Source organism: Xiphophorus hellerii, chromosome 3 (assembly GCF_003331165.1).
Source record: "Xiphophorus hellerii strain 12219 chromosome 3, Xiphophorus_hellerii-4.1, whole genome shotgun sequence".
Taxonomy (NCBI): domain Eukaryota; kingdom Metazoa; phylum Chordata; class Actinopteri; order Cyprinodontiformes; family Poeciliidae; genus Xiphophorus; species Xiphophorus hellerii.
In genome coordinates this window covers 31,600,790-31,626,478 of record NC_045674.1, presented here as the reverse complement: position 1 = coordinate 31,626,478, position 25,689 = coordinate 31,600,790, and the positions used below count along the sequence as shown (strand labels likewise).

General features: G+C 39.7%; 1 protein-coding gene across 3 annotated transcripts in view; it reads left to right on the top strand.

Annotated features, from left to right (window-relative positions):
• cdk14 (cyclin dependent kinase 14) overlaps positions 1-25,689 on the top strand; it is a 156,286-nt gene that overhangs the window by 13,368 nt on the left and 117,229 nt on the right. The window contains exon 1 of one of the 3 annotated variants that reach the window (XM_032558883.1): positions 19,870-20,074. The exons of 1 other annotated variant lie outside the window; for it this stretch is intronic. The gene's annotated coding sequence lies outside the window, so the exon portion shown is untranslated. Of the gene's footprint in view, positions 1-19,869; positions 20,097-25,689 lie in introns of those variants that run through there. One more of the 3 variants, XM_032558886.1, reaches the window with a different exon arrangement.

Sequence of the window (25,689 nt, the reverse complement as noted above, 5' to 3'; positions counted from 1 at the left end):
GCAGTGGAGCCTATTTGCAAAATACTTCAGACCCCTCTGAAATACTTAGAACATCCAATATGGTGAATTAAAATAGTTCAGTCACAAATATACCTTATTCTGCATTATTACCCACAGTGGAATCCACATTACCACTATAGCAGAAGTGAACATCCACAATCTTTCTTATTTAGATAGGCAGTACAGTCAAACAGCGACAGCAGGAATGAGAACAAGAGTTTCTATAGCTGATCATCACCTCACCCTTCACTGAAATGACCACTGATCACTCTACTGTAAACACTTGCATTTTAATATGAGATACGGGCTACAGCACTTCCATCGCATCGCAGTGGTACAGAGACACACATGACAATCAGCTTTTCACACACACACTAATGCACAGCTTCGAAATCCCTGTCAACCTAACATTCATGTTTTTGGAACCGGGGATGAACCCATGCAAAGAAAGAAACCGGTCAGGGTTTTGAACCCAGGACCTTCTTGCTGCAAGACAACAGTTCTGTCAACTACACCACTGTGCAGCTTCAAGAAATGAAAATAGGCCTGTTTTTTTATTTATTTTAATTTTATCTAGGTTGCATGCTGACAGCGATGGCTCAGGGACACCTCTCTGACTTGGCCCTTTGATATGATGGTATTGTTGGGTCCCCACAGTACTGAATGACAGGGAGCCTCTACAGTCTGCTGTGTCACTTTAGGTTTGTTCTGTTATCAAAACTTGACTGTCGCTCTGAGATGGAGACATTGCTGTTGGCTGTTTGACGTCAGTCTGCTAGCCAACACCTCCAACCATCAGAAGAAGCTCCATAGAGACTGGCTTCTCTGTTTCCTTGTTTTTGTTCATATTACAATCCTGGGAAGTTTTATAGGTTACAAGCAAACATGGAGTGTGTGGCAATAATCACAGCAAGCAGGGTGTAATTTCTTTACACCACGTTTCATTGTCTGCTTCCATGATAACACAAGTCAGCTATTGCCATCATGTGATGCCCAAATTTGATTAAAACAGGAATAAACTTGTTTTTTTCTGCTGGTTTGCTTTACAGTCTTCATCTTATTGTCCATAAACATGTGTCTAAGATGCATGTTTGACCCTGTGTCAGGGGCTGGATGCCTTCTATCAGGCCTGTGGTGAGAAAGTGTCAGTGTCTGACAGATGGAATGAATCGTATTCATAATTTATTTCACCACCATATTAGGATGTTGGTATCATGCTCTTGTTCTGAAATTCTGTTTGTTCAGTGTGCATCCTGTGATGCATTCTGTGCATCACAGGATGCACACAATGAAACACAAAATGTTCCACTTTTGTCTCATCACTTTCCAGAATATTTTCCCAAAAGTCTTGGGGATCATCAACATGTGTTTTTGGTAAATATGAGACTGGTCTTCATGTTCTGTTTGGTCAGCAGTGGCTTTGGCCTTGAAACTCCCATAAGGAGACCATTACTGCCATGAATTATTTTTATGACTGAATCATGAGAAAGTATAGGATAAAAATGGCACAAACTGTCAGTTAGAGCAATGTCGTCTTCCATCGCTTTGTCTAGAGAGAGGGGGAGTCAAACAGGGTCAAACATTGAAGACAGGGCCGGGAAAATAAGATAAAGTTATCTTATTTTCTATAGATAACCTTATGTTATCTATAGAAAATAGATAACATAAGGTTCTATAGATAACCTTATGTTATCTATAGAAAATAACATAAAGTTACTGGACTTACCCAGGAAGATCTCACAGCCAGGCCAAGTGAGGACAAGAAAAAAAAGAGTTAATGTTAGCAATGACTGTAGATGATGGATAGCTGGAGAAAGAGAAAACAATAGTTTAACTTAGTGGCCAGACTGGTTTGGAAGGATTTTTAATATTTAATTAATGTGGTGATCTAAAAACTCTTTTTATGTTTACTCAGGTTATTTTGTGCACACAGTGTGCACAGTAGAAATGATCAAATGGCCTAAAGTTATGAGGTTTCGTAATAAAACTGCTGATTTAGCATGTGTCATATGGGCTATTTGAGATATAATTCATAAATTTACTGAGCAAGCAATCTTAGCTTTGTTGTTAGTCACTGTGCTTAGTAACCTTTTGGAAAGTCACATTGCAATAAGATAGACAAGAGTGTAGAATGAGCAAAGTTAAAGTCTGAACCTTTTAGAGATTAGCAGATGAAAATGAAACTCAATTTAATTTTCAAATATTTTATTGTATCAACAAAATAATCTCTGGATTATTTAAAATCAGTTTCAAATTGCTTAAAACTTGCTAGAGGAGTTCCTTACTTCATCTGGTGTTTGTGGTTTCTGTCAGTGTAGTGATTTTTCTCCTCAGTGTGAATTTTCAACATACTTATATAATCACACATAAGTATGTTGCAGTGCATGTGTGTTTCTGCACACATGCACTGTTTCTGGCCACTATTGAACCTTTATATTAAAAATGACATCAGATTCACCAATTCCAGTATTCTTTCATCACTGTATTGGTACCCACTATGGTTTTGTCTAACTTCTGCATTCATATATGCAGAAATGTTCTCAGCCAGACGTGGCAAGAGTCAGAGCTTCACTAAAAGAACCACTGCATAATTGGACACCACTGCTTTTTGGGGTTCATTTCTACAAAAATACTGTTTAGAAGTGACAAGAGTGCTTGACGGCTATGGTTAGAGTGCCTCTCTTGGTACCATGTTTACATGCTTGACATATCTTATATTACACAAAGTCATGGAGTTTGTGGCCTTTTTGTCCCCTCACATCTTGTGTCAGACTTTCGTCCATCTAAGCTAATTTGAGTCTTGTCGGGGGTTTTTTTAACCGAATGAAATTTTCTGTTAAATCAAAACCTTGAGACGTCCATTGCTGACTGAGAAACCGTGGTCTTCTACAGCCAATCACCGAGAGCTGGAGCGTTTCGGGATGCTGGGATTAGAATAAATATGACAAACTGCTATCTGTGCCATGGACCCAAACTTAGCTAAAAGCCTTTTAGCTTCAGTGAACTCATTAACTGTGAGTGCTGCACATGTGTGCGTCTCCATATGACTCCCACCATAGTGGCTAAGCCTGACTGACTGTCACAGTTCAAGTTGTTGCCGTTGGCCGTGTTTTTTGGCTCCGTCAGTCTGATTTGTGACAGCTGCTGGCTTATCGGTGAGCGCTGGCCTGTGAGGGCTGGCTCAGAGGATTTCTCTGTCTGAGGACGACGGCAAAGCTGGACAACCTTCAACCTTAAATGCACTCATTCGGCTCTCACCTTTCCGATGGAGTAGAGTTCATATTGACAACTAATTTAATTTTGGTTTTAGTTTCATCTTCCCATTGCATGCAATGTGAGGATTGGCGTATATGTGTAAATTAGTAACGCTTCTTTCAGTCTTTATGGTCAATGTGAAGACCCATGGGTTAACACTGGAGCAGGGATAGCTTCCCATTATACATTGCTAGACAACTAATCACATCTTTAATTAACCCTCCACTAATCGTCCCCGAAGGAAACCTAATGGGTTAAATACTGCTGAGCTATTAAAATGGAAATAAAGATGAGGAACCAGCTTGGTGGGCGTCCGTCGCAAAGCATGCAGGGACGATGGCTATGGACGTGATCTGGTATCCATCATGTTGACGGCTGTAGTGCTCCTCTATATGCTCCCAGGTTCAATGTTGTTGGTGTGTGCAGGCAGGAAATGGACCCTGACTGGGCGGCACACAAAAAATGATGGCAGGAGATGATTTCTGGAGACGAGTCATATGACGGTTAATGGAACAGGATATAGCTGTTAAGCAGCCTGGCAGTTGTGTTGTGGGTTTTAGAGGCTCGGCTGGCAGTCATGCAGATTGCTCATTACCCTTGCGGATTTCAGGTGAAGTAAGACTAACGGTCTAAACTCCTGCTGGCGCTAAGATAGAGGAATGCTCTACACACCCAAGGAACCTGACAGCTTTAAATAAGCAAGTGCAGTATTATCATGCTTTCATACTGGAGTCTTTGATAAATTGACACAATGATTTTTTTTGTTGGAGAATCCTGTGGCTTTAAATTCATGCCTGTATCTCCTGATAAGTCATAAAATCCTATTGTTTTCCTTCAGGCACGTGTTTTTCATTTCACAAAGGGAATAAATTATATCAATGGTGTCTCTAGCATTAAAGGGAGAATTACAGTTGAATATATTAGCTGCTCTCATGCAGGCTTATAGGTTGTCCTTCTTGATGAATATGAGGGACATAGTCTTAATAGCACTAATGGCTGTGAAGGAAAAGTTACCTCACTTTGGGGGTAGTAGAAGAATGGCATACATATCTAGTAGGAGGTATGCTCTGTGAGATAAGATTGAACTTTAAATATGTACATTCCAAGAACTGCAGTTTCTGTTTGGTTCAGTATTTTCAGAAATATCATCAGTTTCAGCAGAGAGAGAAGAAGGAAGTTCAAACCATCTCTTCCACTGATTTTAACAGGCACAAATCATATCCCCTACTCCAACATCTCTGCCTGCCTCTCTATTCAAACAACCAAACAGAGATTTAAAGTGGAGCAACAAAAGCAACTGAGGTTGAATAGCAGAGCTTCCCTGAACGGTGTCATCCAGGACATGTTGCTATGGAATATCGTGTCTGCTGCTGGAAATTGAGCTGTTAGCATGCCATGACAGTCATGACAGACATACAGCAACAGCATTTAGTCAAAGGTTTCTTCATATTCTGAGTGGTACCAGAGATCATTCCTACCCACATCACCATCCACAATGATTTGGATGATATGAGTTATGACAACATTTAATTAAATTTCCTTATAATAAAATATTATAAAATATTTTTGAACAGTTATGTCGCAAAAACTAAACATGTCCAATTTAAAGCTGCTGCAGTTACTCAGGTCTAGTCTGTGTTTTATCATTTCGAACAGGAAGCATGGAGGCAGACATGGGGCTCTCTGAAACTCACTGTACTTGACTGGTTTCAGTCACGTACAGTGATACAAAAGGTCACAGTGGTTGTTTAAAACATCTATGTGTGACTTTTTTTTGATGACTTGTAAAGCTTACTGACATCATCAGATTCATGATGCCTTTGAACTGGAAACTTGTCTTTCCTTGTCAGGGAGCAACCGACTTCTAAAGGTTTCAGTTTTCTGCCGTTATCGTCAAATTGAGAGAATACAGGATTTTGTTTACAACTTATGTTCATAATTTCATGTTTCTCCACCAATTCAAACTATGATGAATATGACGTCACCCCATAATTGATTGCTGTCTAATAAAACCCATCATACAGTGAACACAGATAAAAAGATCAGTATTGATTAGTTCGGGTCAGCTTTGGCCGTTATACTCCTATTATTGCCAGACTTGTGCTGGACCATGAGAATTGATGTCGGCGTTAAATGCCAGGCTAAATATTACCTTTAATAAAAGGTCCTTATGTGAGAGAAAAAAAAGAATAAAAAGATCATTTTTGACCTTTGGAGAGACATAACTCGTCTCCATGTCCGAATATTGTCTGAAATATTTGATGCTGCTTTCACCACAGCTATTAGAGAAAGGGTTCATGGCTTGGTCATGGTGTGTGAGTGTTTGTGCCTACCTTTTTGTGTTTGTGAAAGATTTGCTTGAGCAGTTTGTCCCCAGCCATAGACTGAGGAGGTCTTTAGAGGAAGCATGACGGTTTTAGATGGAGAGAAATAGAATTGAGTTGGAACTCAAGCGAACATTGAGTTGGATTTATTGACTGCAGACTGTAACTGACAGGGAGACAAAAAATACTCTACTGATAAGCTACGGTGTTCATCCTGGGCTTTTAAATGAACTTTTGTAAATGTGTGATAAGGTAATTGCAAGCCATAAAAACTACAGAGTCAAGCAGTTTTATGAGTCATTAAAAGTTTAATCTTATAATCTCTTTTAAAAATTTCTCCATATTACCAAACGATGATCTCCTCTCTTAGCAGACTGGCCAATCAGAATTCACCAATAAAGCCAGCAATATGCTAAACCACACACACACATACAGATTATTATACATAAACTGCCTGACAGACAGCTACATTACAACACACTGGTGATGCCCTATGATGTTCTCTGTGTTCTGTGTGAGCATCACTTACAGAAGAAGTTCAGAATCTGTTCTATCTCAAACTTCACTGCAATTTACTAAGAAATGATCTGCTTCAAAAGCTCCATTTGCTGTTTGTCTTAAAGCTGAAGCTCAGAGGCTGCTCAGATTGTCTGTCATTGCGACATCACTCAGGCTAAGACCCTTACAGAGGTGGTCCTAGCCTGTTTGGTTCCCTGGGCGGACCACCTCCAATTCCTATACTTCAGTCTCCAATAAAATGTCCAGACATTCCAGTGTCATCAATCAATCAATCAATCAATCAATCAATCAATCAATCAATCAATCAATCAATCAATCAATCAATCAATCAATCAAATTTTATTTGCATAGCACATTTCAGCAGCAAGGCTTTACATCATAACAAACACAAAACACAAAGTCATGCAACATAGAATCAACAATCAAAACATTACATTATGTCAAGTGCCATCTTTAAATTTGTAATTGATTATGTTTCAAATACAACTCTAAACAGCTGGATCTTTCGTTGAGATTTAAAGGAAGTCAGTGTTTCAGCTGTTTTACAGTTTTCTGGAAGTTTGTTGCAGATTTCAAATAAACCAACATCCAAATCTGTAGTATGTTGTACCACATTCTCTCCAAAGCTTTAAAATCACTCAAAAATATTTGATTGATGGGTATATATTATAAATATCATACATATATAAGGTATATATTCAAATGAATATATAAGAAATTAGACTACTATGCTAAATTACAGTAGTCTCAGACTGACTCAATATAAACAATTTACTAAACTGTAATGTTTAAGGACTTCAGCAATTAAATCTTGGTTTTACTTTCACTCTGGGATTAAACAAAATAATTTCCAATAATTACCTTAAAGAATAGACAAATTAACATGCTTTGCAAAATATTTTTCCTTAACACTATTTCTTTGATATTAATTATCACACTGACTAAAACAAATATAGATTCACAAACTTCTGCACATGTAGGGGCAACCAATCTGTTCCACAGTTTAACGTGAAGTGATAAAAACTATGAGTGACATATAAAATGTTGTACATTTTGCATATGAGCTACCAAAAATATCTGTTAATTGGAAAATTTCCGTGGATATTTTGTAGTTACGTTCCACAGGAAAATCTGCAAATTCTGAATCAGCAATTATCACTGGAGCTAAATACACAGAGTTACATCTTGTAGTTGTGTGTCTTGCTAGATTTTCATTTTCGTAGGTTCCTCACAGTTCATGTAGATTTGCTGTGTGGCCTGATTCCACTGGGGTAAATGTTGGGTGGATGTGCTGCCTTAACTCCTCTTTTTGAGATGGAAATACACATTGCAGAACTAGAAGTCAGAATAAACTTTCTGCCATGGCACCAAGTCTGTTCTGTTGACTTGTTTCTTTTCAATATCAGTATTGTTTTATTAATGTGATGCTGTGAAAGAGCAGGGAGTTTATGCAGAGTAAGATGGATGCAGGTGTAGGTGGCAGGTAGCTACACAGAGCTGGAGGCGCTTCTTGCTCCTGTTGATGCCGGTGATTAAATGACCAGCAGCTGGTTCCTGTATTAAAGCAGCTAACTGCTGCCCACTCAGGCTCCTCATTCAAACTACATTTGAATCAAAGAAACAAGAATAAAATCAGGCATGTGTTTTGCTCCTGAACCTCTGCGTCGCACAATATGTAACAGATACGACAGAAAAATGTCAAAGTCTGAATATTTTATAGGTAATAGAACACCTGCTGGCAATTCTCGAGACTGCTTTCGAAAACTTACTGCTAATTTAACAACTTTTAGAAGGTTACACATGCTGGGTGTTATATACAGTTGAAATCAGAAATTGTGCTACACTGAATAAAAAGACATTCAGATGTTCTCTCAACATCTGAATTTAAATCAGACCAAACTTGTTTTTGGGTCAATTATTTGCTAACTGCCACAGTAATGAGAGAAAGAATATGTCAGAGATTTGTTCAATGATGTATATACAATTTCTGATGATGATTCTGCTTTGGAAACTTCTGATGACACATTTCAGCTAACTGCAGGCTCAGCTGTGGGAGTGTTTTAAGGCCACAGTGCTTTCTTGTTTGACACAATTGGAAAGTCAAAACAAATCAGACAAAATGTCAAGAAGAAAATCATGGAGCTGCACCAGTCCGGTTCATCCTTGGGAGCAATTATACACGAGTATAAACTAGATGGAAAAGTCAAAAGAATTCAGCCAGGAAGCAAAAGCTTTGTCACAGATTGGTCTTCCTAATGGACAGTAACTTGCCCCATCCAGCCAATGTTAGACAGTCATCACAAAGACCTGATCTCAGTCTTATAGAGAATTTTTGTGCAGGTCTTTCTAGTTGTTTGTTATGTCCAGTTAACCTTCTAGGGGAATCATATTCAGGACACAGAACTCTAAATCTGGGATTTTTATCGAACCATTCACTTTATACTCCAGATGGTGTGTTTTTTAACTTAAAATGCAAATTGCTTCATTCTTCTGTTCCACCAAAATGGAAATGAATGTTGTCACACTAAACACCTGAGCAGTTAGAGCCCATAGACAAGTGAGGCTCCCATATCACTATTTTGGTTTCTGCTTTTTCTTTTCCTTTTGCAGCGAGCTTGAAAGAGTTGCTTTGTTGACAGGCTGCCTGGCTGAATCTGGGTTGGCAACAAAGGATTTATTTTATCCCCAGAGACTGAATTTCTAACTGTGTGAGGTTCCAACCATCCCTTATCTAACTCTAGATAAAGCACTTTGTCATTCAACAGATTACCACCACCCAAGGCTCGCTCTCGTCTAAATGGAGAGCTGTTTAAAATGCAGACATCGGCTCAAACCTGTCATGATTTGGGATGAGTTACCATGGTAAAGTGTGTTCATTCAGTTTTTTGTTTTAACTCGTAACCCTCATTACTATATACTGTACGCATCCAACAGTCCATTGTCTCCTGCCTAAAAATGAACGTATATAAAATACATTAATTTATCTACGAATCTACGTTCATACGTATTTTATGTAAAATGAAAGTTTAATGTTAAATGTACATTTAGTGATAACAAGATGTGCAAAATAACTAATCATATCAATTCCAAGAAACCCTGCAGTCATGTGTAACATATTCTGTGTAAGGCTGCAACTAATGATTATTTTTGTAATCAAGTATTCCACCAATAATCAGCTAATCGGATAAAAAAATTGGAACATTCTGCAGATTTATAACTGCTTAAGCTTGTCTTACACTGTATTAACATATAAAAATACAAATAAACAAATAATTCAATTCCTTTTTTAAAGCAGAAAATAAGCAATTTATTGCTCAAAATTTAATATTAGCATTGTTTTAGTGAACTTTTGATTATTTGTAGCAAAGGATGCATCTGCAGGTAAAACAATACTCAACATGTGAAAAACTCCTTGCTGCTTGACTTAACATCCATTAAATATATATACAGTATGTATATGTACACCGTGTTCCAAATTATTATGGAAACTGGATTTAAGTGTCATAAAGATTAAATCTTTTGTTGTGCTTCAGAGTCCCCAAAGGTGTGAAAATGATCTCAGCAAAGTATATGGACTTTCTGACTGATCACTTTCTTTCATGGTTCAAAAAGAAGAGCCGTACCTTCAGCAGCAAAATCATCTTCATGCATGAAAATACACCGTCTCATGCTGCAAGGAATACCACTGTGTCATTGGCTGCTATGGGCATAAAAGGGGAGAAACTCATGGTGTGGTCACCATCCTCCTCTGACCTCAACCCTACTGAGAACCTTTGGAGTGTCCTCAAGCAGAAGATCTGAGGGTGGAATGCAGTTCATATCAAACCAGCAGCTCTGGGAAGATATTCTGACATCCTGCAAAGAAATTCAAGCAGAAATTTTCCACAAACACACAAGTTCAATGGATGCAAGAATTGTGCTGTGATATCAAAGAAGGTTCAATGTTAACATGTAACTCGGTCTGTTAAGATGTTTTTGATTGAAATAGCTTTTGATTTTAGTACATGTGACCACTTAATGCTGCACATTCAAAGAATGACCGTTTGCAGTTCTTTATAATCCATAAAATGTTTAGAAAATCTGCTGTGCATAATAATTTGGAACAGTGCATTTTGAGTTCTTTATTTTTGAAAAAAATACTGTTCTCATGGGGAGCTTTGTTCAGTAAAATTTGATTTATACTGTAATAGTTCATGACTTGAAAATTATACTGACCATCATTTGCAATGACCATTTAAGAAAATTGAAGAAAATATAACTTACATAATAATGGAACACGGTGTGTATATATGTGTGTGTGTGTGTGTATATATATATATATATATATATATATATATATATATATATATATATATATACTGTATATATACTGTATATATACTGTATATATATATATATATATTCATCCATTTTCTGCACAGTCTTGTCCCTAGTGGAGTTGGGGGAGGGGGGTGTTGGTGCCAATGACCAGCGAATGTTTCGGGTGAGAGGTGGGGTACACCCTGGACAGGTCGTTAGAGTTAAGGTAGATATATATGCATGGCTGTTGAAGACAATAGTGACAGCAGCCTATAGTGGACTCATTGCCATCTGCTGGCAGTGGAGTGGAAAGCTCCAGTCTTCCCACTCTGCTGTCATCATTGCTGCTCCAACATGGCCTGGATTTTTGTCTCACACCTTAACACAGAGGGACTTACTGGTCAAGTCTCTGAGACATTTCTCTTAGCCACCACAGCTTTTATTCTAGACTCCTTCTGCTTAGTTTCTAAAGCTTGCCAGACTGTGTGTAGATAAGAGTCATGCCAAGGTCAGTGGAGCTTCAGACTCCACATTTGCGCAGCAGCACACACTCTGAGACTTTGGCACTTTGTGCAGGTCTGCGGCAGTATAATGTGAACAGTAATCTGGGGGGCTGAAGGCATGTGCTTAGAGATGAATAGGGATTATAGTGCTTCTTTAAATTCTGCAGCAGCCCTGTCTGTCTCATGAGCTTGTGTCGTGTCATCCTGTTGATTTGCATTCTGAAGCTGGTCAGCTGCACAAAGCGGCGGTTTATCCCTGACAGCGAGCAAATGACAGACGGTTCAGAACTCCGCTGTGAAGAATCATCCACAGGCTAGCGCCCCTCTGACCCAACCTGCTGTTCTATCAATTAGCAAGGCTGTTTTTCCCCATCTCTTCACCTGCTCACTGTTTTGTTATCGTGATGTATTTTGCTCATCTATTGATCCATTTGGCTCCAAGGTGGCAGCCGATGTGAAATGAGCTGCAGAATAACAGTGAGGGCGATGGAGGGAGGCCATCTGCAGGGTCTGGACCCCTGAAGCAGAGACACACACACACACACACACACTCTGAGCTCAGAGGGAATATAGGCCAGCAAGGGGTGTGAATATCACTGAACATGCACAAGCACACATGCGCACCCAAACAGACACAGACCCAGAAAGCCACCTAAACAGCTGGAGTGTTAAGAGCAGCAGCTGCATCCTCACTGGGTCACTGTGCTCTCCGCCATGGCCAGCATTAAGTGGGTCTGGTGCTTCTGCGGCATTATTCGCTTCTGTCCTTGTCAGTCGATTGGATCTTTTCTCAGAAAGGTAGGTGCTGGTTCTGAGCTGGGTTTGTAGTGTGGGGAGGGGACCCTAAGGTGGGGAGGGGGGTGAGTCAAGGTTAACAACAGCAACTGGAACAAACACACACATCCCGCATCGCATCAGCTCACGCTTCGCTTTGCACCCTGTGAAAATCTGGGATTGAATGTGTTTCACAAGTTTCCGGGCTCATGCAGGGTGGACAGCCAATTATGAGCGGAGGCAGCATGGGGTATGATGCAGCGCACCTCGGAGTGTGAACACGCTGCACGCATTTTAACAGCTGCCCCAGGCAGACGGCTGCTCTCATCTCACTTTGTGCGATCAGGTTGAACTCTCTTTATAATATGGAAGTTTTCTGGCAGAGCGGCGCCGGGGACCGGCAGGTCTGAACACCCAGACAGGAGCTTCATGTGTGGGCCAGAATGACAGGATGATACAGCACAAGGCCTGTCACAGTGATATAGTTATCAATCTATTGCATGATAAAGTCATTAGAGTGACAGATCCATAAATCACTCATGGTGCTGTTGACCTTTTTAGGCTAATATATCCCTTGTACAAGCAGAGCTTCAGAAGAGAACCAGTTTTAACCATTTACTGCTGCAGTTTTAATAAGAATTAGGAAAATATATTATTATTCTCAAGGTTTTCCAGCATAATTTAAGTTTTCTAAATTTAACTGGAAAGTCCTGTTGCTCAAACTATGAAATTGGGCTTTGGCACCACCCTCTCTACCTTAGTTATGTTAACAAGCCATCACTCAGCGCAGTGTATTTAAGCACCAGAGATGGACTGATTCTGGCATTTAAGGCCAATTCCGATTATTTTGACATCAGCCTAACTGAATCCTGATATGTGCTGCCAATTTTTTGGGGGATGATTCTTGAAGCCAATTGCTTTTTCTTCCTCTACTTACATGATAAAAAGGACATAATGGTAACAAATATCATTACACAAGTCTCAAATGAAAACTGGAGGGGGGTACAGTATTTTCCGCCCTATAAGGCGCACCTAAAAACCTTCAATTTTCTCAAAAGCCGAGAGTGCGCCTTATAATCCGGTGCGCCTTATATATGGACCAATATTGAGCCACAACAGGTCTCGCAACTACAGTAAGCAGCCGCCGACTTCATTTTCCCCCGTAGAAGAAGAAGCGCGCGGTGCACACTGGGTTTTGTGAAAAGACCCCAAAATGGCTCCTATTAAGAGACCCGCTTACAACGCAGAGTTTAAGCTCAAGGCGATCAGTCACGCAGTAGAACACGGGAATAGAGCAGCAGCGAGAGAATTTAACATGAACGAATCAATGGTGCGGAAGTGGATATATATTGTGATTGCACTAACGTTTGATTTACCGTAACAGTATCAGACTGTTTTTTACGTGTTTGTTGAATCGAGGAAAAGTTCCCCTCCACTTGCTGTTGTTAAAAGATAAACTGTGTCACGAAAATACCACGTCACTTACTTTACCTCGGGGAAAATAATCAAACAGCTGTTTATTCATTTTGGGAATGAACAGAGTTTTCAGAACGCTGGTTTGTAATCTATTAATAAAGTTTGACTGACCTATCTGACTGTTTTGTTGACATTCCCTTTAGCGCAGCTCCATCTAATGGATGCATAACGTAACCCCAGCCTCTACTGTAGCGTCTATTCTATGCGCCTTATATATGAAAAAAGTTTTAAAATAGGCCATTCATTGAAGGTGCGCCTTATAATGTAGTGCGCCATATAGTGCGGAAAATACGGTAAATGGAAACAGGAAACATTAAAGATGGAAATAAATCAATTTATGGTTTAAAAAAATTTATAAAAAAAAAAAAAACAGAATATAGAAACATAATTAAATGCAATTTGACAACAGTGACAAAGAGTTTTTTTTCATAATTTAGTAACTTTTTGTACCTCTTAAGAAGAGTACACTTTACCTGAGTGTTACCTTTTAATTTCTCAACTGGGCAACACAGTTTGAAACGGTATAATTTAAGTCTTTAATATAAACTGTGTTTTCTTGTGCACGAAGACCCTGATTTATCTTGGCTGCAGACAAACTAACTGAAAACAGCAACGAAAACAGACTCCCCTTTAAAACCTTACAAGGAAACTGCATTATGCAGATGCACCATGAAATATAAAATATGTGAAGAAGTAAAAAAAAAGTTTATGCTGCCACAGCAAAGGAGATGGATGCAGAGATGAATGTCTACATTATGTGAACCTGCTTGTGCTCATCAAGACACACAAAAGACAAAATGTTTCTTTTGCTGCATGGAAGGAAATAATCATTCCTTCTGCTAATGTGAGTCTATTGTCTTTCAGCTCAAATGTTTTGTTATAAAAGAGAAAACCCAGTGAGAGGACCTGTGGGAGACCCCAGAGCAGACCTTCTGTTGACCCATCTGTTGAGTTGGATTGAACCCAACACCTGTAACAGGATCAGATTTCAGACAGACCAAGCTGAGGTCTGTCAGGTTCAGCAGGCCAGAGAGGGCGAGCAAATATTCGGCTGAACTTAATCGACCCAAGTCCACATCAGAGCACCAGGTTGCCAAATAAAGGAGCAAATACCACTGAAATTAGTCTTTGATGGATGAATCAATATGGGTCTCCCACAGTGTGGCCTCTGTTTAATGAGGCAACATTTCAGTGGTTGGACTGTGTGGTTTATTGCCTATGTACAGACTTTCTCTGCAGCTGCAGCGAGACCAATTTTTCTATGTGCCGACTGCATCATTAGAGGGAGTTTTGATGAACAAAGTTGCTGTTTGCGTATTATTTCCCCATTTTCCATTAGAGTTTCTGAGTGAAATAAAATTCCAGATTTGGTAAAAACTATTCAGTAATAAATATTTAATTTAATAAATTGGATAGAAATAAATGGAACCATAAATGCATATTCACAACAGCAGCTAAAAAAAGAAACTGATTCATTATTTTATAAATTTAGCAGAAACCAAGCCGTGATGCAGAAGCAGTGTGAGATGTCCTCCCAGTCGGGGGCCAGCAGTGTTGGGAATCAAATGCACTAAAAATGCAAATATCAGTACCTCCAGATGTCTGTCCTTTCAGATGTCTGTCCATCCTGGGTTTGGCTTGCTGCAGGCGTCCTCCTGTTGAACGGAGACTTGTCCCTCTGTTCATTCTCAGGATAGAGGGGGAGGAGGAGAAATGTAGACAAGAAGGGTCACCATGATGTTTTGTGGGATATATTGTGATGAAGAAAAAAATATATAAAAAATGTCTTATTTTGGATATACAGTAAATCCATCAGAGCATACAGTAACAAACAAATACGGATCCACACTGTTGCTGCAGTTTAATGACGGTGTGGAACACATTGATTCATAGTTGGAACAGGTTTTATCCTTGTGAACATTAAGTGGCAAAATTTGGTTCATTCTTAGATTTGGGATTGGATCAGAGTGAAGTAGGGGTGAGCAGAATGATCCAAAATATTGATTATTAATACCCAGTAATGTATTGATGTTAGTGTGGTAAGATTGATACTTTGGTTACAGATTTCCTCTTGAAATTTTATTTTATGTTTGTCTGGTAGTTACTCAAAGAGATTTTGTTTTGACTTGCTTTTTTACACACTAGTTTTTTTTATTATTCTGGTTTATTATGTTAATTAAAGTATTTTGTAGACACCTATAAAATTTGGACAAATACCATCCTATGTCTTAAAATAAATCATAGGAAAAACCACTAAAATACCTGAAGATCAAAAGTTTTATGATATATCAAACTTAATAAAAAGAATTGGTATTGTGTTGGTATCAGTGATATGAGCTCTGTATGGACTTGCAGTCGACTGCACATTCTGGTTTACTACGGTGTATTGATTGGCTTGAACCTGATTGTTTGGAATTGCTTCTCAACAGGATCAACATGGACTTATTGCAGTAGTTGGGATGAATGTGAATATAAAACATGATGTGATTTCAATTTTCTGCTTTGTTTTATTTCAAGTGCCCTTGGATGAGTTCTGCTTTTACTTTCTGCTTTATGAATGTATTCAACTGAACTGAATTTGGTCTGCACAGTGAAGCAGTAGGCAGCACTGCTGCCTTGCAGCAAGAAAGTCTTCGGTTTAATTCCCACCAGGGAAGGTGGGGAATGGGCTTTTTTTGTTCAATTTACATATTAAAAAGTGTGTGTGTACTGCTTTGTGTATTATGTGGAATATATGATCTCCATCTCCAACTGAGCATCTTGACTACAGCTGACCCATATATTCATAAACTGCAGCTGAGGACTGGGGATGTACACACTGTGTGTTTGTGGAGTTTTAATCTTGTTAAAATGCAAATGGCCTCCACTGCACATGTCATGGTTTCAACTGATTACTGTTTGCCCTGGCTTGGAAATTGACTCCAGTTTAGGTCCAATCTAAATCCAATCTTATTTTGAATTTCACACCTTAATGCCTCACTCTAATGCAAGAGGCATGGTGTGGTTCCTGTAGCAACCGGCCTGTCCATCAAGGCACTCCATTTCAAAGAGAGCAGGAGCAATGGGAAAATAGGAAAACTGGTAGTTTTGTGTGGAAAAAAACAAACATGAAAGGAAATGTGTGTGCTAGATTTCTCTTGTGGAGCGTGACAGAGTGTGACATTCTGTGGGAGTCAGGTTTTCCTCCTTCAGGTACTGATAACATAGATTACTGTATTGTGTTTGTGTGGCAGAAGGTAAAACAGCTTAACTCTTAATGTATTTTGGGACACATTGCTCCTTCATTTCTCCTCTAACAAATTATATTTTACATGCCTGCTATTACAGCTGAAAACACATTTACAGTGTATAGAAAGGCATATTACCAGTTTTTCTTATTAAATCACATGACATATATTATATTTTAGACCAATTCAATATGATTCAATTCAAATATACATAATATTAATTCCAAAGAGTAATTAATAACTGCAGCAACTCAAACTGTCCAATTTTCTTCAGAGTTGTTGTAGATGGCTGGAAGAATGTCCTGTAGCAGTCAGTGCTACAGTAGCTCTGGAAAAGCCTCAGACTGGAGACACACTGTTGTGTCTGATGAAGAAGATGCTCCGGGTTATCCATAACTTTCTTTATTTAATGAAGAATTCATCTTTGCACAATGATCTCCAGACATTCCACAGAGGTCACCAGAACAGAACCAGATGTTGCCTTCAAGTCCAACTTCACAAACAGCAAGGGTCCTGATATGTGTTGAGTTCAGGTCAGTTAGGATTAACAACACTACATTTATCTGCCAAATGTCTAAATAATGAGAAAGATATTTGAACAACTTTCTTTTTTAATCAATCAACCAGGCAACACAAAGTGTCATTTCATCAAATGTTGATGTGAGGGAACTTATTATTTTCAACAAAAAAGGACTGCAAACAGCCATCTCCAAAATTTGATATTTTGTTTGTAAGTTTGATTATTGTGCCTCAGTCCGTAAAAGTGGCTTAGGCATTGTATGTAATTGTGTAATGTAATGTATTTACAGTGCTGCTGGTAAAAATGTTGCAAATGTTGACATCAATGTACTGTATATGTTAGATGTAAAGAATGAATTGTGTACTACACAAAGCTCCAAAATAAGGAGGATGTTTTAGCTTCAATGGTTAGATCAAACAGAATCTGACATTTCTGTTTATTTCAGGATGAATTATTAATGAAGAGCTTTGGATAACATATTCCTCCTATTTGTTTTAGAGCTGAACCTATGCAGAGAGCTACAGGGTTGAAGCTTTAATGATACGGAAAACAAGAAGAAGGTGTTTTATTGGATAAATCATAGTGATTCCTTTTTCAACAATTCAATAGTAACAAACTTGCAACTAACGTTAAAAAACATGTTTCAGTGACTACAACTGATGACACTGAGTTCATGTCACAGAGGCTTGAAAGGAGTGTTGCACAACACAATCAAATAATGCTACTGTATATATTTAACTGTCCCTGTATGGACGTATATTGCTGCAGACTGGTAAGAGAGATGATGCTCACATGTTGCTAATAAAGGTCACTTCAGTGAAAAAGTGATTCAGCATTTAGTGGAAGTGGACTAAGAAGCAAAGGAATTAAGGTGATTAGATTTAATCACTTAAGTTTACTTCTACAGCATCTGGATGTTCAGGTTTTTGTTACTACATTTTTGTCTGACTGTCATCCACCAACACAACTAGCAGTTTTATATTAATCAACTTTAGTAGTATGTCTCAACAACTAATTCCTTTCTTTCTTCAAAATAGGAACCTCAAACAGACATCATGGCTTTACAATGAACATGAAGACAGACACCCTTCATTACACATGTTTGTCCTTTAACATACAAAGTAATTAAGGATGCAAATATCGTCGGTAATATTGGTATTGACCGATACTGGTAATTTTTCACATATTAGTATGGCTCCGATAAATAAAAATGGCCAGATATTAACAACCAATATTTATTTATTGGTTTTTGTCCGGAGGGGATCCGGAAGGAGGTTAGTTATGTGACGTTTGTTTGGTCATGTGACAGTGATGTGAGTCATGATGCACAGGACTGTGGGAAGACTAACTCAAGCAGAGAAGCAGTGGTGAGATCAGCATGTGGTTGTTTCTGTCAAGGTATCAAAAGAGTAGTGAAATATGTATACTATATACAATATATGAAATAATAGTAAATATCAATATCTGCCCAAATGTTCATATTGGACCATCGCTGTAGGTTGTGTGGGCTTTCACATCATGTAGCTGTGATTGTGGAATCAAAGGGGCATGGCCAACAACTTGCAGGCTTCACCTGTGTGATTTCTCAGCGCGGAGCTCTGAGTTGTGATCCTCATTCATGCTGTCCAAATAACCGTGAACATGTTCAGCATACTTCTCAGAAAGGATGTCTCCATTCTATGGGCAGTCGTGGACTAAACAGATGCTGCTGTCTTTGCTGTGCATCACAACACACCTAGTCTGCAGTTCTCCATCACCTGTAATCATTCATATTTGTTTTAGGATGGATAGATCGGGGCTGCACAGTGGCGCAGTTGGTAGCACTGTTCCCTTACAGCAAGAAGGTCCTGGGTTCGATTCCTGTCCAGCCGTCTTTCTGCATGGAGCTTGCATGTTCTCCCTGTGCATGCGTGGGTTCTCTCCGGGTACTCCGGCTTCTTCCCACAGTCCAAAAACATGACTGTCAGGCTAATTGGTCTTTCTAAATTCTTCCTAGGTATGTGTATGTATGCATGGTTGTTTGTCCAGTCTGTCTCTGTGTTGCCCTGCGACAGACTGGCAACCTGTCCAGAGTGTAACGTTAGTTGGGGATAGGCACCAGCACCGCTCCCAACCCCATTAGACAAGGGAGTTAGAAAATGGATGGATGGATAGATGGATGGATGGATGGATGGATGGATGGATGGATCATGCAACAAGAGTGTAATATTGGTTACTTAACTTCAACCCACTCCATTGTGTGCTGGTACCTTTCAGTTGATCATGAGGTGTAAAGAACTTTGATCACAGAATGAAAGGATGATGGGGAGTGAGCTGGTGATACAACAGCCATAACGAACTCCTCTTCATGTTGAGCATGGGAATTCTTCTACTTCTGCAGCCAATGTCACATTCAGGCAGAGCCTGGACAGCCAGGTACGTAGCAGATATATAATTGACAAGAAATACGTTGCACTTTTTATTGCATTCTTTTGGAATAGTTACGTATGTCATAATAAAGAAATAACAATCACCCATAGCTTTAAATAAGAGAACAGCCGATAGAGGCAAGAACTGCTTTGCAAAGATACGATATACTGCAGGACAAATGCAGTCTGTGCTGGTTTAAAGCATCATTTAACAGCAGTGAAAGCTGTGGACCTGCCAGATCCGGAGCTTTTACATTTGATCAGAGGTAACCCAGTTACCCAACATGGCTCACCTTCCCTTACTGTAGCTGATCTCAGATTCACAGAGGATTGTGTTATAAACTGATAGCTGATGCTGTCTACTTCCTTAAACTCCTCTGGGCTGTACCATTTCAGAGCAGAGCAGGGGCCCTCTGGGTTTCAAGAACGTTGTCTCTGCTGAGCTTTTTTCCTCACTCTGCTGCATGAAATGCATCCCCATCCCACCGCCACCTTACCTCCGTCCCTTATTAGCCGCAAGCTCACAGTCACCCGGGGCGGTCGGCCAGAAACAACGCAGTCTCCTTCAGCTGCCTTAGATTTTACCCCCACCCCTCTGCTTATAGTACAATCTTGTCATTTCCAGCTTGCGAAGGGAGAGGAAGAGAGAGAAGGGAGAGAGTGTGTGTGTGTGTATGAGAGAGAAGGGAGGGAAGGAGATGTTTTGAGCTGGTTTGCAGGGAGAGAGGTTGGCCTGAATGCAATCTGTCTGTGCTTCAGAGGCATCCAGGTGAGCTGTTTCCTCCTGGAAGGTAAGAGGGAGACTGAGATTGGTGCTGATTGTGTCCTACATCCATGATCCCAGTTCCATTTCTTTCCTTGCTACGAATACAACCCTTCTGCGCGTGTGTGTGGACGAGTGTGAATGGTATTCCCCAGACACATCACGCACACACGTCATACTGTACGAGGCGATTCACAGATGTGCAAGCATGTTGGCAAATGTGCATTTGTAGCTTAGATACAAGCAGATTCTGCATACATGTATGATACATGTGTGTAGAGGTTTGTCTTCCAGAGGTTGATGATGGGTTGTCATGCTAGCTTGCCAGCTTGGTTGTGGATGGAGCACCTGAGGAGGATGTGATGAGACACTCTGTGGATAGGAAGGAAGTTGCAAGAAAAGGGGGACGGTAGTTTGTGCCTCTTTGCGTATGTCTCTGCAGCTCATGCAGCAAAGTGTCAGTGTTCCCATTTGCCTGGAATAACGTCAGCTCTGTCAGCCCCACTTCCCTGCCGCCACCATCTCTTCTGCACTTACAGGAAGCATTTTATGTTACGGTGGTGAAATGGGTGCTGATGTTGACTGGGCTAATGGACGGGATGCCCCGGTTGCAGCATTTTTCTGCTCACTCTACAATATGTCATCTTGCTTCAAGCAAATTTGCAACACACTCCTCTCTTTTCCAAGCCCACAGGAATGGAATTTTGGGTACTGTGGGGAAAGATGAGGGAGAGAAACAGGGACAAGCTATCTGCGAGAGCCTTGGACTCATGTAGAGACTTTCTGCAGGGCCATATGCAGCTCCTTGGGAAGACAGCAGGGTGAGAAATAAGAGAAGGGGAAGGAAGAAAGCAGCAACTGTAATTGTGAACTGGACATCTGAGGGTAGTTATGGTACAAACTTGGTTTAGTTGTGAAGAGACTGCCGTATATGTGAACTGCAACAACTTGACACTAAGATCTAAGTTTACTTGGAAGTTGATTCTCTTGTGATCCTACAGAAGTTTTAACAGCCTTTTAATGACTACAAACAAATTTGATTTCTTTCAGATTGGCAGAAAGACACTGTTTTTAAAGTTTTCAATTTCAAATTTGTATTGGATATACACCAAAGCCAGTTTCTAAGGTACGCATTATTAGAATCAGGTTTACTGCCACAGAAGGTGTCAGAAGCATTCCTCAGAGATTTTGGTCCTCATAAAAAAGGACCAAAATCCTTCAGCTGACACCTTCATGTTAAAGTGTTAGCTGAACATCAATAATGAGAATCTCTTATTCCACTACAGCCCAAAGGGTTTCTGCAGGACTTAGGATTTGGTGGTCGTAGAGGCCATTCACTATTGTCATGTTGAAGAAAGCGGTATGAAATGATGTGATGATTAGAGCACAATCCCTGTGCTCTATAAAGGGATTGACATGATCAGCAGTAATATTTGAGTAGACTATGATGCAGTGGTGGGCATACTTCTGCTAATGTGCTAATAGTGGAGATAATTTTTGATTTAGTGCTTTAGCATTTTTGCAAACTTTGAAAAATGTTTAGCTTACTTAGCATCATCTACAGATGTTTTTATTTGACTGTTTTGTGACCTTTCAGTTAAATAAAGTTCAATATCTATGCCAAAGCTTTGGATATGGATTGATAAGAATTCTTCAAGTTGTTACAGTGAGCAGTTTTTTCCTGTCGGATGGCTGATTTCCACAAAGGTGTAGCAGTGAGACAAGTGACCTCCCATCTGACTCTAGAATAATGAGATCATTGGGTTTATGGTCTCAGTGACTACAAGAAGCCCAGGTTCACTGGCTGTAAATCAACAAGAGGAAATCTGCAGGACACCAAGGTTCAGGGTGTCCACATCAGCTGGAAGTTTAGAGGACAGAAAAGAGATCCAGACAAGCACAGAGGCCCTGGAATTATTAATGAAATACGACTCCGCAGCTCTTTCTTACTGTTTCCAGTGTGTCAACCATTCATACCAGAAAAGCAGATGCTGTCACTTGGATCTGAAAGCTCAAAGCAGGCCTTCATACTTGACAGCTTAGTGCTATTGTCCAGTTGACCTCAAAATAACATAATTACAAGTACATGCATGTTTGAAATGTAAAAAAAAACTGCCTTTGTTTTTAGAGGCAGAAAGCATGTCTCTCAGGATGAAAACCTTCCTAAGCTATTATCTGTTGGCAGCAATTATGTGCTTAAAGTAGCTCTAATAGTCTTAAAGGCAACATGTTTCCCAGTGTGAGACCTGCATCAAAAAATGCACCCTTGTAATTTTCTAGTGAATAGCCCACATTGATGCTGTGACGTGCCATGCCCTGTCACCAACCGTCCATACAGAACCACCGACACTTCTAAGAAAAATATCCATGGCTAAATCCAGAAATTTGTTCTGTCTCTGCCCCAACTGAGAAGTGCAAACCTACAAAACACTGCAGTGCTGCTGCTGTTTTTTCTCTCTGTATATTGATTACATTTCAGTGTTTAAAAACTTAGTGTGGTCTGCTTTCAGGTCCCCATAAACCAGGCAGGAAGAAACCAGAACTTTGTTACTGATACTCAGTGTGTTTCTTAAAATGCTGTAAATAAAATCTACCCAAACCAACAAAAAACTTTTCTTTTATCAAGAAAAGACAACCTGAATTTGTCTCTGTCTGGCAACCTGACCCCTCAGGTGGTGACAACTTGGAAGTAAACAACATGACCACCAGCAACAATGTTTGCAGAAGGTAAAATGTAATTCTTGTTCTGTGTATGGAGTTCTGTAGTTAAAGAACCAGACCTCTTCAAGCAGTAGCTGTTACTATAACAGTGATGAAGTGTTCACATGGGAGTTTTTTTTGTTGTTGTTCAAAACCAGGAATGTTTTTAACCATTTGTGTCCCCTCAAAAATGGCTTAAGAGTTTTTTTAAAAATTTTTAAAGAAAAAAACGGGTTCCTTGTGTATTTATGTGAACAGCAGAGAGAGAGAGAGTAGGGTTTTAGGCCATTCTAGGTGTTTCTGTGTGGACAAAAACATTTCTGGGAACAGACCTGTGGGAGGCGGGTGTGTTTGAAACTGACAACCTGTTTTAGGAAAAAAAAGCTCTTCCATATGGAATTAGCCTAAATAATCTTCATTTATTCTCAAACTATTTGTCAGTTCTACCTTGTCTCCAAAAGAAGTTGTTCACATCTTTCTTGGTATTAAATGGCAACAAGACAGAAAACCTGTTACATAAATCAGATTTTCTATATGCTGCAACATCTGCTTAGAGTTCATTATTTGTGCTTTTTAACTATTTTTAACAAACATTTGTTGTAGTTTGAGATTGCATTGGTCACACTGGTTCTAACACTCAATGTTTGCCTGGTTCTCTCATTCTGATCTAAATTCTGACCATCATCAAACTCTAGTGTGAACGCTCTGCAATCCTGAGATGAGCAGATGTAGCATCACATGCAGTCCATGTATATCAGTTCTGAAGGTTCTGTACAGTCAGACCACATTATGACTCGACGGTCCCAGTCCTACTAGTTTCAACCATTGTTTGCGTCTGACCCGCTGGTGCAAAATTGCCAGTCACACATTATTGACGTGAAATCATTCAGATTGAAGTTGCTGTGAAAAACATCAGATTTGTATCCAATCTGATTTGTGCTGTTCAAACTGTCCTAAAAAATCTCATATGGACAAAAAGTTACATTTGGTTCCCTGCAGTATTCTGAACCACCAATTGCAGGATTAGTTTTGTACACATTCAGCACACACATTTATCTCAAGTTAAGCTTTGCCTTTTGCAGCTGTGGACAATGAAACAATTATCAACAATTACCAGACATATCAAGTATTCAAGTATTCAAGTATTAAAGTCAAAAACAGTTTGACTTAACTGTGATCCATATAGTTGCAAAATAGAGCTTCCTACATCAGATTAACTGGGAAAACAGATAGCAATTTCCTCCACCTTACTGGATCTATCGTACAGCAATGCCAGAATAGTAGCGGATACACTGGCTTTAATCAGATGCAACTCCTCAGAGACAGAGTCATTGGTGTGATTCATATCAAGTGGCTACTGACTAAAGGTGTTTGCGTAAGAGGTACTTGTGATAATGAGTTCATCATGAACACCCAATTAGACCTGAAATCTGTACGCAGTTAAACGACTTTTGTTAGACTAATCTCAGGTGGTCTGTTGTTCAGATGGGAAATTCTATTTAAATGTATCACACACACTACAATGTGATCATCTGAATACCTACACCAGGGCTCCTTGCCCTCCTATGATTATTGTGTTTCAGCTACTAATTGGATTTGGTTTTGATTGTGCTCCAACAGAGCAACAGTCTTATTCAAATTATTGGGGGAAATTGTTATTTTTTCCAGTCACCAAGCAAAAAAGTGTTAAGATATTGTCTAATTTTGTGGAACCCAGCAGATAGGGGAGGGAGAAACCTGTGGAGAAGTTTAAAGCATGGTTAGGTTCTAGAACAATATCCTAGAGCTTTGTTCAGTCCATCATGTGAACATGGAGAGCGGACGGACCAGCTGCAGACCTACCAAGACACGAAGGTCCACCTAAACTGGGCAAGGACATTATTAATCAGAGAAGCAACCAGAAGGCTCATGGTAACTCTGTAGGAGCTGCGGAGCTGCAGGTCATCTCAGACATTATTTTGTTTGAGATGACAAAATAATGTAATCTCGGATGATTTGTGAGGAGTTGTACTCTTCACAAATCTGAAGTTTGTGAACAAATGGCTGGAAGAAAGTCATAAACTCTTCTGCTTGCATTGTAGAATATGCCTTAGAGGTGCTCTGTAGGACGACTGACATGTCTTCAACAGCTTATTCACAAACAACTTCAGAGGACTGAGATTTACAGGAACAGCAAAACTGGCACACTGGCATGGTGTCCTATGAGTGTGTTTTCCTTCCAAGTTTCAGACAGACATGGTGTCAAGACAGGTTTTCATTTTGAGAACCAGTTGAAATCCTTTTCTGGTTTAATGATATGCAGAGACTGATCTGAATCTATGGGGCATCATTCATCTTAAAGGGGAACAAAATGCCAGCAGCACATCCGCATTTCTGGACAGACAGTACTTTGATTTGACTGCTGCTGTCCTGCTTTATGCTTCACAGCCTTATTTGTCAGTGTTTGAGGATGAACAAGGGTTGATGCTGTTGTTGAAGAGACTACTAAGGTCTGGGCAGGACGATGAGGTAAGGAGCCACAGTGTGATCAATCATGACTGTGCTTCCCTAAAGCTAAAACTGCCGGGAAGCCGGCCAAATCAGTCATTTATGTCGGAGCTTTCTGTTCTCCACCATCCTAATTAATGGCCTGATGTTAATTGGGTGCTGGAAAGCCCGTCACAAACACCTTGCCCTTCCAGGACATTTGCTGGATGTCAGAAAACTTCATGAGTCGAACAGAAGCAACTGTTTAGATCTGGCCTGTGTAAACCACCTGCAGAGTATGTTTGTTTGCTAATACTCTTGTGGGTTCAATTAGCAATTTATGAAAAGCAATGAAAACACAAGGAATGCTTCCTAAAATCTGCTGGGTTAGTTTGCACTCTTTCAGCTCCAGGATGCAAAAGTATTGCCTTTAGTTTCAAACTGCAAACACAGTT